General features: G+C 35.6%; 1 non-coding gene across 1 annotated transcript; it reads right to left on the reverse strand.

Annotated features, from left to right (window-relative positions):
* Positions 1-11,475: 11,475 nt before the first annotated feature.
* On the reverse strand, positions 11,476-11,583 carry LOC148555200 (small nucleolar RNA R71). The gene has a single exon (XR_015887630.1). It is a non-coding gene; the product is annotated as a small nucleolar RNA R71 (small nucleolar RNA).
* Between the last annotated feature and the right edge of the window lie 1,941 nt (positions 11,584-13,524).

Raw genomic sequence — 13,524 nt, forward strand, 5'->3', positions numbered from 1 at the left:
TTTGGAGGCAACAAGTGGCTTTCGGGTAATGGTGTCTTTATTAGGATTAAGTGATGTTGTTACTTTTATTATGTGGATATTTATGTATTTTGCTTGTGCAGTAGAGGTGTTAAATTGTATGTCTTTCAATGTCTTTTGATTCTGATTTAGGTATTTTTATGATTTTTTCAGAGCTTTTCAAAGATCATCATTTATAAATTCCAGTTTATCTCGATCACCACTTCTGGGTCGGGATGAGAAGCGCACAAAAGAGCAAGAGCATACATGCTTTTTTTAACAAGTTTATTACATGCAACAACTCACTTATTCAATTCGTCAAACAGTACGATAGTTACCTAGGAAGGAGAGAGAGAGAGAGAGAGAGAGAGAGAGAGAGAGAGAGAGAGAGAGAGAGAGAGAGAGAGAGAGAGAGAGAGAATCAGATGCTGCAGATTTTCATACCATCATACCGTGTACAACAAAATCCTTAATAGAAGCTCAATCTCAGCATGTGTATACTCACAAGAAGGTCAGGGAAGTCCAAGCACAATTTAGAGGAAAGGTGAATTACATCACAAGATCAATGCAATCCACTCTAGGTTATTCAGTATATGAAGTTGTAGAACAGGTTTCTAACTCAATATTCAACAAGTTTGCAGTTACACACAATGGGATATCATCTGAAGTTAAATGACAGTGCTTATTATTCGAGTCAAGAGGGATATTGTACCGTCACTCTCTGAGCACATTAAGCTTTGAGCGAGTAAATAAAGTGTACCAAGATATATATTGGAATAATAGAGTAAGAATATAAAGAGGAGACGCACACATATGAAGAGCAACCAGGACGAGCCTCTATTGGAACCAAGAAGTAGAAGATTTGACGATTTGCTGTTTCAGTAACAAAATATTTGTAAATTTGCATCAAAATCTAAGGAGTTTACTTGGATTCTACACCGCACTTATGATAATGCTATGGTTGAGATGCAAGAACACAAAGCCAAAAGAAAAGGAAAATGTTCGTTATCTCACGATGATGCTTCATTGGAAGATATTAATGAGCTTCAAAGACCTCCACAGGTGAGAACAAGAGGACGTCCAAAACATAGATTGGAATCGAACACTGAAAAATAGATTGCAAATACTGCAAAGAAAAAGAAAAAGAAAGTTCTAAGTGAGGTAAAATTCATGTTCTTTAAACAGGGAAAATTGAGTTTGTGTATGTTAATAGTTTTGCTAGTATATGATTTACCTTTTGCAGTTGAACCTTTTTTAATGGTGGTTCAATGGTGCAATCAAATTCCAGACATTATCATGGATATATTATGAATTATCAGTTTAGAGATTCAGGAGAATAAGATAGATTTTCGATGTGTTTATGAATCCGTTTCGTTGTTATTTGATACAATTTCGGTGTAATCTATGTAATGTTCTTTGTTTTTATGGAAATGAGGTTTAGTATTTATATTTTCTTGTTTTGTTTTGAAATTAGTTTCTTCAATTATTTGATGGGATTTATTTATTTTAAATATACAGTATACAGACAATTCAATACTTAATCAATGTAGAAATTCAACCTATAGAATTCAGTGTTTATTTGAGTAGTTTTCGGTGTATTCGGGAAGCAATTCGGTGTATTATAGAATTTATTCTTCTTTTCTTGCATTTTTTTGAACCTAGATTTATTCAGATTAATAGCATTTCAATATAATATAGACAAATTCATAGAAGTTTAATTTTGCAAAGAAAATTTATGAAAAGCTTGAATTGAATATTTACAGAGATACAAAGTATGTGTTTGTTTGAACTATACATCGCACAGATAATTCAGTACACAACTAGTATAAAAATTCTTAACAATTTACAACACTCAAACTGTGTATTATCAATATCTTCTGATTCTAATATATAGTATGGACTTAATAATGCAGTAGATGACTTGGATGGTCTGATGCTTCAGATTCTTGAATGACTTTATCAATGAGTTAATTCATTTCTTCAAATAGAATGATTGAAGCATATTCAACTCTAAAATGATCAACTTGTTCCTACAGTTTAAAGAAATTTCTTTATTAAACTCCGTTAATTTAGTAATAGAGTTTTCTATTTTTAAAGATAGTTACCTGTTTTCAATTCTTCCATGAATATTTTTTCTTTTTGATCTTTTTTGAATCAATCATCTCCAGACATTTCATCACATATATTGCACAATCCCATTTAAAAATAAAAATGAAATAACACATTAAAATAGGACAGTAATAAAAAATATAGTAAAGTTTATTAAACAAAAAGTTTTGATACTATGTTCGCTGCCCACTGATGTTGACATGTGGTACTTTGACACCCTCATCCTTGTCTATCAAAGGTTTTCCTTCGAAAAACACCTTCGTTTGTGAAATTATGAAGCCCTAAAAATCAAAACAAGCCAAGTATAAGAAACTCTATATTTAACACACCGAAATGAATAATTTTAATCTACAGAATTCAGTGTTTATTTGAATAGATTTCGATGTATTTGGGTATTCTTCTTTTCCAAATAACTTATTTCAAATAGACCAAAACAAGAGAATTTATAAAAAAAAAATAGAAATTTGTATCAAATAAATAACTTACAATAAATTTATTAATTTCTGTTCTGTCTTTCAAAGGAGATTTTTTTGTTTAATGGGTCAAGGACATGAAAGTTCTTCTTTTTAACATCTGTCATCCATATCCACCAATGCCGCGCATAACAAACTGGGACAAATATCTAATGTTTGGCCAGAGAAAATAATGTTTTAGTATAATTAACACCTAATGTAAGAATCATTTAAGAAACTTTATAAATGAAAGCTTACAAATAGATGGGATGTAAGATTTTTCTTGTCTAAAAACGGGATGTACGCTTGATAGTCTTTAATCTGGAAAGGCTTGTTAGTTTTTGGATGAATGAACTTGCCCTCATGACTCGACAATGTGGCATTCTGCAAAATTTGTATATTATACCAAAAGAAATAGTTACAACAAAAAATATATTTTAAAAATACACCAAAATTTCAATGTACTACAGCTTACCACAATATCAGGGGGAGACAGTACATGAGTTTTTCAAATATTTCAATTTTCTTATTGTTTAGAATTTGACACATTGCCGAGACAACCTACGAAAACAAAAGATTAAAACTTAATAGATATATGGCACAACTCATAAGAAAAACATTAATGTTATTCTAGTATTACCAGATTTTCGATATCTGATTTGACTTTTAAGAATCAAAGTGCATTTTGGTAATTTCCAGGCGAGATTCATGCTTCAGCTTAAAAATTGTCCCATACTTATTAGAGCATCCATCATCATTAGTCTTGATATTTGTGAACCAATGGAAGCATTCCTCCTTAAGATCATCTGTTATTTCTTTTTGCCTCACAAGAGTTTTGAACTTGTCAAGGAAACTCAGTGTAGGCTATACCTTTTCTAGTGAGGGACTTTTTCGCTTAGCATAATTTAATGCTGCTACAACCCTAGTATTCATGATCTCAACCAACTCTTTTAACTCTTCCACCAATATTGGACTGTCTTGAGATTTTTTCTTGTAAGCTTGGTAGTACACCCTCTTAAGTGTAGCTTTCTCACTTGATGAAAGAAGTCAAGGCTAAATGGTGATAAAAATTCATTCTTCAATGCAGTATTAGCAACCAACATTATTATTCATTGCTTGAGTGGTTGGATGACTGCATGGTGACACATAAAATAGTTTAAGAATACACAGAAAATATTGAAAATGAATTTTATTAAGTAGAACTTACACATTAGTAGGAGCTACTTCCTCATGAGATTCTTGTTTGGGTTGTTGAGGTTTTGGAGGACTGCAAGATTACAGAAAAGGAATTTAATTAATACAAGCAAATCAAGTGCACCTCAATTCACATGAAATACACCGAAATACGAACCAAATACACCACTATTTAAAAAGACATGTAACTCAATAAAATATCCACAAAATGACATTAGAAGCACTATAAAAAATTTCTATGGGCTAGTTATACAAATGCATCAACAAAGTCCCTCAAAATAGACAAAATTAATATTTTGTTACCTAGTTGCAACAAGAAGAGGACAACAACACCAAATACACCTCAAAACAAAAGCAATACATCGAAAGAGAAACTAAATATATAAAAAATATTAGAAAAGGAATTTAAGTAATACTTAGCATTAATAGTTTTTTCTTCTATAACTTCCTCTCCAAAAGACTTTTCAGCAATTTGTTGATTTTGGGGAGGGCTTGAGGCAGGTGTTTTCGAAGGTGGAGCACATACATGAAGTGGAACTCTAAGAAAAACAAAAATAAAAAAGTTAATATGGAGTAAACATTCAAGTGCAAATGATTAACTCAATGAATAGAACATTGAAAGTGAATTGAAAAAGCACATGTCCAATGGTTCTAACTGAGAATGAGCCTATTTCCGAAGAACAATCATTTGTCCTTTAGGATTATCATCTATTATTCCTTCTTGATTAGGAGCTGGTTCATTCAATGATTCTTCTTGTTCCTTGAACCTAAAATACACAGAAATTATCTCACAATTACAACTCAAGCATTCAATAAAAACATAACTTCTGTTGTATGAGAACTTAGATAGTTGTAATTTTTCTTTTTTTTCCTGCATAAAATTTTAAAGGGCTTTTTTTTTTCTAAAAAAGTGTATGAAATCAGAAGCAAAATATGATAGCACAAGAATTACAGAAATGGTAAGAGAAACAAAAATTACATGTTATCACTTGGTTCACTACAAGAAAAAAGGCCTATCAGCACACTTTTTTCTTGCCAAACTTTAAAAACATGGCCAAAAGTAGTCAATGGCCACGCTTTTATGAGTGTGGCGACTGATTAGTAATTTGGACACGTTTTTTTTTTGCCACGCTTCAAAAGCATGGCCATAGAGGGAAATAGGCACCCTTTATGAGGGTAGCAATTGATTACTAATTTAGCAACACTTTCTTTTTCCATGCTTCAAAAGTGTGGTCAGAGAGGAAAACAGGCATGCATTTAAAGCGTGGATAGTTTATCTTCATATGATCACATTTTTAAAGTGTGGTGATATCCTCTAATTAATTGGTTACCCCAAAAAAATATAGCGATAGAGTTCCCACCAAAATTTTTTTCCAAAGCCTTTAATTTTTGTCCAAGTTAAACACTTTAATCCTAAACCCTCTAAGTGATAACCATTCATCATCACCCAGCCGTCAAACACACCCTACCCAGCCCTCTCCACCTAATTGCGGACCCTTTACTATCGATGAGGACCCTCGACACCCCGTTACACTTTTTCTGAGCTCTTCTTCTTCATCACTGCTATGAGAACCCTCACACCAGCTCTCTCTCTGAGCCCTTCGTCTTCATCACTATTGAGAACCTTCATCACTATTGGGAACCCTTGCACCCATCCTTCTCTTCGAGCTCTCTGTCGCACTCTCTCTATCACACCCTCTCTGTCGCAATCCTCGCACCCTCAACGCAAGCCTCCTCCTCATATTCGTAACCTCGCACCTTCTCTCATATCCCTCACTCGGTGCTCAACCCTTGAGGTTTCTTTCGTTTCTTTATTTAGACTCTGTCACTGTCACTGCTATTGCCCACTATGTGTTTGATTAAAAGTGTGTGAGCAATGCAGTGCAGATTTAAAGTATTAAAAATGTCTCTAAGTGAGATACTTGTTCTTGATAGTTGATGACCTAGATTTAGATTGTTCTTGTGAGAAATCGCTTAGTTTGCATCTTTACATACTTATTTGGAACTTGTCATCTGCTAATTAATTCTTATTCCTTTATTTTTGGGATCTTATATGTTTTTTTTAACGACGTTATTATGTTTATTTTTAGAAAAATATATTTGAATGGCAATTTGCCATTATGGGGTCTCGTGATACTAAATTTGAGGGTGGTATTTATCATGGGCAAATTCAGTTGCCCATAGAATATCCATTCAAACCTTCTTCATTTATGCTTTTGACAGTCAAATCTTACTTAACACTACAAGGTAAGTATTTATTCCCTCTGTTTCTTTGTTCCTGTGATAAGGGCTGTGAAAATATTATTGTGTTGCAGATGTGAAAATAAAAGTTTAAATATTGTCATATTAAATTTAGGAATATGTTAGGATCCAATATTTTTACCGAAAAAAATTTGAGAGAATTGGCTTGTTGTAAATCTATTCCTGTTAATCTGTTCCTGTATGTGTTGCTTCCTATTTTGTTGTGTATTATCAAGTCTAATTGAGAGAATTACAGATTGTGTATTATCAAGTTTAATTGTGCTTGCTTCCTATTTTGTTGTATATTATTGAGGTATTCATTTATTTATCTAATCTAATATAATTGATTTAATATTTTGCTTTGCTTAACTCTTGTCTATGAATATTTACTTCAATTATATTTTAAGTTTAAAGTTTGAATATCAAATAGAATTAACATTGTTCTAAATTCCATATTAACATGTGATATGGTAAAATGTTATATATGCTTTTTTTACAAAGAAACTTTAAAGCTAATAAATGGATTAAATAATACCTAGAGATTTGAGGAAGATAACTTTTTATATATATAAATAAAAGCTTAAGGCTGCTAAGGTAGATTTCTCTAATTAACTTTTATGCTTCAAAACTTTCAAAACTTCTTCATAGTGAAATATTGAATGGGTAGATGAATTTTATTCGTTCTTAACTTAGAAGAAAGGAGTGGAAGTTCAGTACACGAATTCTTCTATATGTCTAAACTTGAACTGAGTCTTAAAGTGACAAATCAATGAGTGAGGGAGGTTTTTAGAAAATATTGGAAGCTACATATTAGTAATTAGTATTTATTTAAGTTTACCTTTTTTATTTCAGGCTTTTGGTAATTGTTTATTCATTGCTACTGTCACTGCCACCTCTATTGGTTTGCTTTCACTACAGTACTACTACTGCGATACAGATTTATTTTCTGCTGTGTGGTTGATAAACCACTATTTTATGGTTTATCTTATGCTCAATTGAGTGGTTTATATCAATTCTTTACTCACTTATTCATATGATTTGCATGATTTTACATTTTCCTTCCTGGTATTGTTCTATGGTTGAAAACTTGCTTCCTAGAGATCTTTAGTTGGTATATTTTAATTTTCCTTTATAACATTCGATGTCGTGATTCGTGTGTTAAGTGTTTCAGGCTTTATAGGGCAGGAATGGCTTAGAGAATGGAGAGAAAGTTTGCAAAAATAGAAGGAACACAAGAAACTAAGGAGATGATCAGCAAACACCGACGTGCGCGCATGGCTCACGCGAGCGCGCGAAATGGAGAAAATTGCAGCGACGCGTGCGCGTGCCTGACGCGTACGCGTGGATTTGAGTCTGCACAAATGACGCGAACGTGTGGACGATGCGTACGCGTGACAAGGAAAATTGCTGAATGATGCGCACGCGTGGACGACGCGTATGCGTGACCTGCGCGATCTGCAGAATTAACAGAAAACGCTGGGGGCAATTTCTGGGCTGTTTTTGGCCCAGTTCTCGGCCCAGAAAACACAGATTAGAGGCTATAAAGTAGGAGAATCGATCCATTCATAAAAACAACTTTCATATTCACAATTTGAGGTTTTAGATGTAGTTTTAGAGAGAGAGAGAGAGAGAGTCTCTCTCCTCTCTCTTAGATTTTAGGATTAGGATTCCTCTTAGTTTATGGTTATTTCTTCATTCCAGGTTCAATGTTCCTTTAATTTATATTTCTCTTCTACTTTTATTTACTCTAATGCTTTTACTTGTTAATTACTTATTTAGCCAATTTGGCTTATGAACTCTTTATGTTAGATTTGAATTTATGTTTAAATGCTATTTGAGGTATTCCAGATTTATGATTGCTTTCTTTTATTTATTATATAAATAATTTGGATTTTTCTCTTTTGGCTTTGGTTGAGTAAGTGGTGACACTTGTGTTGTCAAACTCAGCTGTTGATTGAAAATTGGAATTTGCTGATTGATTTGGATCCCTCTAAAGCTAGTATTTCCTTAGGAGTTGACTAGGACTTGAGGAATCAAATTGATTAGTCCATGATAAACTCTATTTTGAGGGTTTATGTTGTGCTTAATTTAGGAGATTTTATGATCTTTTACCCACAATTATTCAATGAAATAGCATGGTTTCATGATTGTCTCCTAATTTGTGCTTAAGTGTGAAAACATGCTTTTAGATCTTTAATTTGATGATTTTAATTCACCTTTGATTCCACTAGATGCCTTGATTTGTTTGTTAAGTGATTTCAGGTTGAAAAGGTTAGGAATGGATCAAAGGAGTGAAGAGGAAAGTATACAAAGTGGAGAAATCATGGAAAAGCCAAAGAATTGGAAATATGCATCCACACGCACGCGCACTGTACGCGCACGCGTGGATTGCAAAAATCTCAAGGGGCGCGCACGCACACTGTACGTGTACGCGCCGATGGCCACACGTGATTTTTAAATAGAAAACGTGCCCAGTGATTTCTGAGAGCTGTGGGGCCCAATTTGCAACCAACTTTGGCGCCAAAATGCATTTAAAGGATCAAGGATTGAAGGGAATGAACACTTAGCATCATTTACACTCATTAGGATTAGCTTTAGTTAGTTTCTAGAGAGAGAAGCTCTCTCTTCTGTCTAGAATTAGGAGTAGGTTAGATCTAGATTAGAAATTCTTAGATCTAGGTTAATTTCATGCTTTGATTTACTTTTCCTTTTGTAATTCTTCTTCTTCTACATCTCTTTTCTCTAATTTAGCATTTAATTCTTGTAATTCTCTACTTTTATGTTGATGCACTTTTGTTCTTCTATTTCTCTTTGATGCACTTTATGTTTTCATGTTCCTTTATTTTTCATTTGATTTGTTGTTGTTTAATTCTTTGCAATTGAGTAGTGTAGATTTACTTTCCTTGCAATTTTACTATGCTTTCCTTTTATGCCTTCCAAGTGTTTGATAAAATGCTTGGTTAGATTTTAGAGTAGAATTTTATGCTCTTGGCTTGGGAAGTTAACTTAGGAACTCTTAAGTCACTAATATCCAAGTGATTGACGATTGGGAACCATTAACGCTAGATCTCACTAATTGATTTGGTGAAGAAGTAGGACTTATGGTCTTGGATTGACATAGCTCACTTGACTTTCCTTTATTAGTTAAAGGATGACTTAGTGGGGTTGATCCTTGCCAATTCTCATGTTGTGGTTAGTGATTAGGATAGAGATCCTTGACCACCAAACCTTGTCAAGGTCTTTTTAGTTATTAGTTTATTTTCATTGCCATTTACATTCCATGTCTCTTATCAAAAACCCCAAAACATGCTCCATAACCAATAATAAGACACTTTATTGCAATTCCTAGGGAGAATGTGATAAACCACTTTTTTATGGTTTATATTGTGTTTAATTATGTGGTTTTATCATGATCCTTACCCACTTATTCATTAAATTAACATGCATATTATATTTCTTCCCAGAATTTATTACCTGTTTGAAAACTGCTTCCTAGAGACTTTAATTATTCAATTTTAATTCTCCTTTATTCCATTCGATGCCGTAATTTGTGTGTTAAGTGTTTCAGACTTTATAGGGCATGAATGAGTTGGAGATTGGAAAGGAAGCTAGCAAAAATGGAAGGAACACAAGAATTTGAGGAGATAACCAACGAGAAGTGACGCGGTCGCATGGCTCACGCGACCGCGCGAAGGAGAGCAAATCGCAGTGACGCGGCCGCATAGTTCACGCGGTCGCGCGGATTGGAAAACCCAAGCGATGCGGTAGCGTGGACGACGCGAACGCGTGGCGAGGAAAAGCGCGAATGACGCGTCCACATGGATGACGCGATCGCGTGACATGTGCGATCTGCATAATCTGCAGAATTCATTGGGGGCGATTTTGGACCCTATTTCGGCCCAGTTTTCGGCCCGGAACAGCAGACTAGAGTCAGAGAACATGCAGAAACAAATAACACATTCGTTCAGAGACAGTAGGAGATCTAGTTTTTACTCTCTAGGTTTTTAGAATTTTAATTTTCAATTGGTCTTAGCATTGGAACATTGAGAAGAGATATTTCCTCATCAAGACTTCGTCATTCTAGTTTGTTCTCTTAACTTGGTTTTATCCTTCCCTGTCCTTTGCTTTGTTCAATTTTGTCATTCAAATACTTTTATGATTATTTAACGCAAGGATTATTTCTTTTTAATTTAATTTCAATTCCAATAATCATGTCTTCTTTTAATCCCCTTTCATGTGTTATGGATTTATTGTTTACAATGCGTGAGTAGTTTCTTTACTTGATGGGGAGTTGATTAAAAAGGAACTCTTGAGTTGGAAGGATCGAAAGAAAATTTGTAATTGGGTTAATTGTTGGATTGTTATCCTGTCACCAACGCCAATCCCTTTGAACTAAGTGGGTTGCAACTTGTGAACAGATCTAGCATTCTAACTTGTTTGACTTTTCCCTTACATAGTAAAGGATAACCAAACAGAGCAACCATTAATTATAAATCAATCTTAAAATAATTCCATCCATAATAGAGATTCCAACTAATCAACTCCCAGTCAAGGCTTTTATTCATATTATTTAAATTTCCTCAAATCAAATTCCAATTTACTTAGCTCAACTTCTTGGAACATCTGATTAATAAGATAGCACACTTTTCTGCAACTCGTTGGGAGACGACCTGGGACTTAAAACTCCCAGTAATTATTAATTCAAACTCTCTGTGACATACTTCTAAATTGATAGGCAGATTTTTGGTGAGTTAAGAACTATACTTGCAACGTAACCATTTTGATAATTTTTAATTCACTAGCTTCTGCGTCTCATCAATTTTTGGCGCCGTTGCCGGGGATTTACAATAGAGTTCTAATTTTATTAATTAGAATTTATTTATTTGCATTTTATTTTATTTTGCTACTATGAGCTGCATGTTTCTTCCGTCAAATGACGCGTTCACTTCCTGATCCGCGTTTGCTAATATTCGATCCTGAAATTGAAAGGACAATTTCACGAATAAGGCGAGAACAGCGTCGGTTAGCCCGCTCTGAGGGCGGATCTGAAAGTGAATCTGAGGAAGAAACCAGCCACCGTTCTACTGATTCAGTTGTTTTACGTGCAGAAAACATGGCAGCTAGGAGAGTTACCATCCAGGAGGAAGGAGCCCCTGATTTTACAATGCAACCGTTTCAAGCGCATCATCCGGTGGTAGCTACAGATTTCGAAATAAAGCCCACACTGCTAAATTTGATGCCCAAGTTTCATGGCCTACTTGCTCAAGAGCCTATCAGGCACTTGAGAGATTTCTAGGCAGCCTGTTCTACTGTCAGGCGTGATGGCACTGATGAAACTTCAATTATGCTGAAAGCTTTTCCGTTTTCTCTTGAGGGAAAAGCAAGAGAGTGGTACTACACTCAACCTCTAGCAAATATATCCAACTGGGATACACTCAGAAAGGAGTTTCTGGAGAAATTCTTTCCATCTGAAGTTACTGATAAACTGAGGAAGGATATCTCTACAATTGTTCAGGATGACAATGAGACTCTCTTTGAATACTGGGAGCGCTTCAATAGTCTTCTGGAAGCATGCCCCCACCACATGATTGACAAGATCGTGCTACTCAGCTATATTACACAGGGTATGAGGCCCCAAGATAAGACCACACTGGAAAGTGCCAGCAATGGGTCTATGAAGAACTATAAGACCACTGATGAAGCTTGGCAATTGATCAGTGATTTAGCTGAATCCACTAGGAACCACAGACAGAAGCAAGGCCGTTCAAGGGCTGTTGCAGAAGTATCTTCTAGCAGAGAGACTGCTGCTCTAACTCAAAGCATCTGTGAAATGACCAACTTGCTGAAGCAAATGCAGTTGAATCAACAAGCTCAGCAAGCTCAACCTCCACCACAGCAAAACCAACAACTAGTCCCACAAAGAATTTGCGGAATCTGTGCTGATTATAGCCATTACACTGATGAATGCCCGCAGCTCCAACAAGAAGACAACATGGTGGCATCCACTCACAACTTTTATGACCGCCCCAACCAAGGGTACAATCAAAGTGAAAATAATAACCATGGATGGCAGGACAATTCAAACCAGAATTGGAGGGACAACAATAACAGAGGAGGCAGAGATAATCAGGGAAATCAGAGGTGGAACAATAACAACAACAGGTAGCAAAATCAACCTTACAGAGCACCTCACCTGAGGCAGAACCAAGGACCACAGAACAATCAGCAGCAGACCTCTCAATTTACTCATTCTTCTTTATCTTCTACTGAAGATCTACTACAATCTTTTGAGAAAAGACAACAGACCATGGAGACCAACATCATGAATAGTATTAATGCCAGTCTGAATGGTCTCACTTCTACTATGCAAGCTTTTATGACACAGTTTGTACCAGCACAAAATTCCAATAACCAACCTTCAAGCGCAACTGGAATCCCCTCTCAACCATTACCCAATCCAAAGGGAGGCATTAATGCTATCACCCTGAGGTCCGGAACCACACTGCAGGAGAGGATTCAGGAGGAACCAAGCTCACCAGAATACGCCTCAGCTGAAGAGGTGGTAGAAATCGAAGATGTTGAAGAGGAAGAGGATATACAGGACATAGCTGAAGAAGGGATAGCTCAACCACAGGAGGAAGCACCAAAAGGCGCAGGCACCACAGAAAACACTACTCCCATTCCATTTCCACAACTTGCAAGGAAGCCCAGGAAGCAGCTGGAACCCGATCCTAAAATGGTAGAGATATTCAAAAAGGTTGAGGTAACTGTTCCCCTTTTTGATGTTATTCAGTAGGTACCTAAATATGCAAAGTTTCTAAAGGACTTATGTATCCATAAAGACAAAATTAATGAATTAGAAACTATTCCTTTAGGTAGTTCTATATCTGCTTTAATGGGAGGATTACCTGAAAAATGTAGTGATCCAGGTCCTTGCATAGTTAGTTGTACTATTGGTGGTGTAGTAATTTATGATTGCATGTGTGATTTAGGAGCATGTGTCAGTATAATGCCTTTGTCTATATATGATGTTTTGAGGCTCCCTCCCTTAAAAAGGTCGGCAGCTCGTTTTATGTTAGCAGATAAAAGCATTATTACAGTGGCTGGAGTTGCTGAGGATGTTTTAGTGAACATTAAAGGGCTCACATTTCCCACTGATTTTTATATCTTGGAGATGCCCCACAATGATTCAGATAAGCCATCATCAATCCTACTTGGAAGACCATTCCTGAAGACATCAAAATTCAAATTGGATGCTTTTTCAGGAACATACTCCTTTGAAATAGATGGCCGCATAGTAATCTTCAATTTGAATGGAGTCATTGACAACCACCCAGAAGATCGTTCTTTCTTCCAGTGTGATGTCATAGACGAAAGTGTGGCTGAAGTTTAAAAGGAAGAGTTTGAAGAGAGGCACACTGGACAAGGTCCAAGTGTGGGGACCCTCTTAACTGACAATGGGAGCACTTCGCCATTTTCACAAGCCCCAGATAATCCAGAGCCCGCCCATGATCAAAAGTTAGAATTGAAA

This window comes from Arachis ipaensis, chromosome B6 (genome assembly GCF_059453495.1).
Source record: "Arachis ipaensis isolate K30076 ecotype BB chromosome B6, ASM5945349v1, whole genome shotgun sequence".
Taxonomy (NCBI): domain Eukaryota; kingdom Viridiplantae; phylum Streptophyta; class Magnoliopsida; order Fabales; family Fabaceae; genus Arachis; species Arachis ipaensis.